The sequence below is a fragment of the Anastrepha obliqua genome, chromosome 2, assembly GCF_027943255.1.
Source record: "Anastrepha obliqua isolate idAnaObli1 chromosome 2, idAnaObli1_1.0, whole genome shotgun sequence".
NCBI classification, from domain to species: domain Eukaryota; kingdom Metazoa; phylum Arthropoda; class Insecta; order Diptera; family Tephritidae; genus Anastrepha; species Anastrepha obliqua.
The window spans coordinates 26,549,753-26,555,891 of NC_072893.1; positions in this window are offsets into that span (position 1 = coordinate 26,549,753).

Consider the following 6,139-nt stretch of genomic DNA (forward strand, 5'->3'; position numbering starts at 1 on the left):
CAAAATATATTTTATAAACTAAATTTTAAAGTATAAATTTTAGAATAATAGTAATTATAATAATAGCTGCTGAAATTCTATGGAATGAGGGCGTGCAGATAAACTATGGACATAATGGAATTGCCCCAAAAAAGTTATTGAGCAGTTTTTTTTTGTTTTTATTGTTATTAATTACTTTATTTTATTATTTATATTACCTTTTGGTTATACGTTTATTGCAAGTTTTAATTACATACCATATAATGAATTAATTTAACCATTTATCTCGGTTTACAGGGAAGCCAACAACATTATAATATTTTTTTTTGTGTGTAACATTTCATTAAATTACATAATTTGACTTTAACTATAGAACTTTACTGCCCACTCAAAAAAGTGCTTCATCATAATAATCAACACAAGCATTTTACCCAATTACCCCAATTAACATTCATCCTTTACAAAGCTTCACATTGCTTGCTTATTTCACTTGCGAAATTAAAATGCAAAAACAAAAATTCGATTTCAACGGTCAACAAATGTGCAATCTGTCAGAAAAAGTGCCGTTAAGGGTTATTAAAGGCGACAAAGACTGTCTCTTTTCATTGAAATGCACCAATCAATAAATATTTTTTTTTTTGTCTTCAAAAGTGATTCTTACTTTGAGTTATAAATTTTGAGCAGCAAAATTAGGCATTACGTGATGGCTACCGCTCATTATCTTACAGTGAATAATAATCGCCCAGGAATAGTTAATTATAAAAGGTCCCACATCCATTGATCATGAAATAACATCACTTGCAGAAAACAGCTGTTCGTAGGATATTTTGCACTACGCACAAAACGAACGAACACAAGCATTTTTATATTACAAAAATTTTGTTTTGACCTTTAAGAAAAATACTGACACCTCATTCAAATATTAGTTCAGAAGAACAAAAAATATGTAGCGGAGTTCTTTGAAAAGGTAAGTAGGTAGTTTTTATCTCTCAAAATCCTGTATAAGACCTTGTCGGGTATGCATTTACTTATAGTACAGCAGAGTTAAGGGGGTCTTCTGGTCTCGAGGCCCTGAAATGAAGGGGTTTTTTGGGGATTGATTGTGACAAATCCTATGAATATCTAAAAAAAATTTTTTTTTTATTTTAAAGGTACATGTCTTGGCTTTTAAAAAATGGTTTTGACTTTGAAAAAAATTAACACCCGCGACCTTGAAATGGCGCTGAAGACGTCCACCTCCAAACGAAACAGGTCTCCATTTTGGTCACGGTTTTTCCACCTGGGTAATCAGAAAGCAAAAATTAGATATGCGTTGTCTTCAGAGTTGCCCTGGTTAAGTTTTCCCGTGACAGATTTTTTTTTTTTTAATTTTTTTCAAAAGTTATGCAACAATTTGCAAAAAAAAATTTTTTTTGCTCATTTTTTGAAATTTAAAAGGTTATAAAAATGGAATGAAAAAAATTTCAAAACTCGTACACGGGGAAACTTAGCGGTAAGTTTTCCGAACCTTTTAAGACCAAAACCATTGAAATCGGAGTATAACTACTATGAAAAGTGTGACCAAAATGCTTAAAAAACACGATTTTCGGGGAAACGCGTTTAAAGATAAAGTTTATGATAAAACTTGAGGAGGAGGGTACACTTCGGTGCCCAGAAAAATGTGAAAAAATGCGATTTTCAAAAAATCCTTTCTGTGGCGTATTCTCGCATACACATACAACAAAATTATGCAAAAAAAAAAATCGATTTTTTTTTCGCTGGAGACCAGAAGACCCCCTTAAATTTGCATGAACCAGCGGTCAAGTCTACTACCTACCTACCTAACGTAATTTAGCCAGTTTAACCCCTTGCAGTGCCATTTAGCTCGACGAAACTCGGCCGCCCAAGTGTTACGCGGCAACTCGTGGTAAACAGATCAGACTGATGACAGATGATCTATTCACGAGCCCTGTTTGGGCCAAAATTTTCATCGCGATTCAGCCTCGTTAAAGCACGGCAAGGAGTTAACAATCAAGGTTTCTTGGATTCCTGTTCAATAGCATCAAAGCGAGAAGAGTTTCTTTATATGCTGACTGGCGCTACATAATTTGCTGATTGGTCGCTAGTCAACCATGGCCTTTTTGTTTGTCGATTTTGATAGCCTGAGACAGGAGAAAATTATAAGGGTGCAGCACTCTTTGGGCTTGACTAATTGCTGATGATTATCAGCACATGAGCCTAGAGAAGCTTCCGGGCAAAGTTAAACAAAAGCTGAGAGAGAAAGTTTGTTCTTCAAATTGAACAAATGGTCATCTGCTGTTATTGTAGCCATACGCATAAATGTAAAATTTCACGAAACACGTTTCTTCCACATATTCAATACAAAGTAGCGCAAGCGCAATTGGTTTAAGAGATTTTGAAAGACGTAGTTGGTGTTATGCAGCCATTGAATAAGTGAAAGTGAAAGTGAAATTGTGTATGGCAAGCCACATCGTTGAAGGTTGATGATCGGTAATCCAGTAAAAACAATTTCGAGGCAATAATTCGTCAGCGTGTTTTCTCACACTGTTATTGTTGCTAAAGCAGCATGATGTGAAAATCGTTAAGCGGTTATATACAGTTAGAATTTTCAAAAACTCGATTTTTTTTAATTTTTTTTTTCCTTAATGTACATATATTTAAGAATATGCACATAAAATTTATATCGTTCCGGTGAATATTTTTGAAGTTACACGCAAATTCGAAAAGGCGTTCCTATTCTATGCAAAGTGCTTTTCAAACTTTAAACCCGTTTTTCTCAAAATGGTGTTTTCAAAGTCGGTGACCAACATTACTCGAAAATGGCTAAACCGATTAGTCTCAAATTTTATATTTATATTAAAAATATTTTTTAGTAATTAATCGAAGATTTTTTCTCACCGATAAATATTTTTTTTTAACAATTTAAGACCGTGACTTTCGTTGAAAGCCGATTTTGTTTTTGTTTTTTTTTTTTGAGAAACCGCCTTTTTGTCAAAAAAATTTATTTTGCTATACCTTCGATTAATTACTAGATTTAATATTACTTTAACAAAATCGGTTTGGTTTTTTAATTAGATAGAGGATCTAGTTCAGAGATATATGTAGTTGCCACCGCAAAACGTTTATTTTGAAATGAGCTCCCGCAGATTAGCTTTAGCTTCTTTCCAAATAAAAATGTTTGCTAATACTAAGTCTTAGTCGCAGATCAGCTATAGCTTGCTTCCAAATAAATATTTTTACTAATACTAAGTCTTAAAATACAGTTAAAAGATAACATAATATGTGCACAAATTTTTAGATCAATAAATTTAAGTTTTCTCAGAAAAAATTCTGGAAGATTCGCTTTTCTCGGCCTTCTAACTGTGTATAACCCCCTAAAATAAATAATTGGCACGTACACTTAGGTTAGGTGTTTGGCCGAGTTCCTTCTCCTATTTGTGGCATGCGTCTCGCTACTGTTTCACAAATGGAGGGACCTACAGTTTTAAGTCGAATCCGAACGGCAAATGGTTTTTATGAGAAGCTTTTTCATGGCAGAAATACACTCAAAGGTTTGCCATTGCCTGCCGAAGAGTGACCGCTATTAAAAAAAAAAAACTTTTTATTCATTTTAGTGTTTCATGCCTGGTAGCCACGCACCAACAATTCGGCTACGGCGACCAAAAGTTCTTAGCAGGATATAAATTAGGGTCATTGAAGTAACTAACGAAGCAACTATCGTGGGGGGCCCATTTGTTTGTCATTCGATTAATGTGTTTTAAGGCACCTTTCTGGTCTAGAATTTCGAAAAAATCTTTTTTTTCATGTTTATGATTTTTTATTTTGAAATTCGTTGTAGTTTAGACGTTACAGTCCTTTAAAACGAGACCGGTTTGGAATACGCCGCCCAGGTATAAGCGCGTTAACCGTGTTTTTCTCGAAACTTTTTTTCCGAGTTGGCGTTGGTAATTTCTCAAAAAGTACTGAACTGATTGATTTGAATTTTTAATATGTTACTGAGTAGACTTGCGGCTCTCGCGGGTAGCAGAATTATAATTTTATAATCAATTTTTCAATTTTTTTTTAAGGGCGAGAACGTGAAAAATTTTTTTTTTTTTTTTTTTGATTTTCCAATAAACAGATAACATATTTCGAATTTTTTTTGTAAATCTGCTACGCAGCATAGCAACATATCTTCTGATAAATAATCGACCGATTTTTTTTTTTTCAGACGTACCTGAGCAGCCCAATCAGTTACGCCAGTGGCATGTGTTACGTCAGGGAAAGCAATTTTTTTTTTATTGTCATTGAAAAAAAAAAAAATTTTGTAAATAAAGAATTTATCTAATGAATAAAAACGATTTTCAATCTATACCGATTGTTTTTCTTCAATTTTAAACCCCTTCAATTTTCACGTCTCTGGACCAGAAAAGTGCCTTAAAGAGCCCCTTCTAGCCCCTCATACCAAAGCGCACTGAGTTGTGATGACTCCATATTTAATTAAATCTTTTTAGTTAAGATAATTTAGCGCCATAACGCAGTAACGTGCAAAAAAATATTTTCGTGATAATTTAATTTGCATAACTCCTTCACACCACTTTTTCCAACAGACTGTACGTACTAAAATTATGAGCATACAAATTATATTATATTTACAATTTATTCGTAAAACGAAAACTAACTATAATTAGGCGGCTAACTCCCTTAATTGTACTAATTGAGGATTAGTTTAAAAGGTTATTTAATAATATTTAGACATTTAAGTATAACATTAGAGATTTTTTTTTTTTTTTAATTATTTACTATACAAATAAATACGTTTTAATTAGGTTAAGTTATACTAACAAAAGAAATCTAAGCCGTTTATTCAACTTCGAGCTGTCATTTAATTGAGCGACTTTTCTGAACATATTCGCACACATTCTGGGACATTCACTTGATCATCGAGCACGCGCTTTATGCTATATTTTGGTAGTTGCACAGTCAAATTTTTAAGCGCTGAATGCAAAATTTGCTAGAACCAAATGGCGTTTCATGTGAATGTCGGAAAATGTCGCATGAGATAAATTTGTTGATTCTCAACTTCTACTACATACATAGATAGAACAAAATTTAAAAATTTACTTTACTTAAATTGTTTCGGAATGTAGGACTCTTATATGCATATGCATGTATTAGTAAAAAAACAAAAAGTTCATAGGGAAATTACCCTAAATGCAGTATCGTAGGGAAAAATTATAAGCCGTAGACCAGATAATTTTAACGCCACAATTTGTAGGACGGTTTACGTGAAGCGATTTTGTTTTAGAGGCGTTCAACAATTCTAGTAAGGAAAGTTGCAGCAAGAAGGTGTGTGTGGTTAGTAAGTTATAAGGATGTAATGAAATTGTATAATTTAATAGCGCGCTCGCCAATAAATATAATTTTTTTCTTTTTCTATTAGTTCTAGTTAATTTTATTTGACGTCCAAAAAATTTGCTTATATTTTTCATTTACATACAAATCAATCACATCTTGTGTTCTCTTTCTCGTCGTGTGTCGCATTTTCATTATTTCATTTAATACTTTTATTTCGTTTTAAATCAACATTTAAGCCAACAAATTGCGCCTAGTTCGTATTTCGTTTTCTGCCTCATATAATACTATGTAATTGATGCTTGCGAATTGTTGTTGTTATAATAACATAAAACATTTCCGTTAAAATTGTGAGGTTGCTAACGAATGTTGTTTTTGTAACAGCATAAACATTCCCCATATTTGAGCAGGGAATGTTGTTATTGTAACAGCATTAGCATTTCTCATACATTTGCGGAGAATGTTGTTATTGTAGCAGCATTAACATTTCTCATACATTTGCGCAGAGTGTTGTTATTGTAACAGCATTAACATTCCCCATACATGTACGGGAGAAAATGCTGTTGGAGTGACAGTTCTTATGCTGAAAACAGTGAATGACGTACCCAGTCCCTTACCGCAGCCCCCAACGAGCACAAAAAACTCATCCCGTGAGAACAGCTGCGTTCTTTTAATTACATATTTACACAATACATCGGTTTGTGTGTGTATGTGTTTGGTTGTATCTACACAATGTTGCCATTGATATTTTTGCTTAACACATTCCCGCCGGCGCTGTTATTCATGGTCTTCGCCCACAGACGGCAATGTTTAAGTCTTTTCGCTC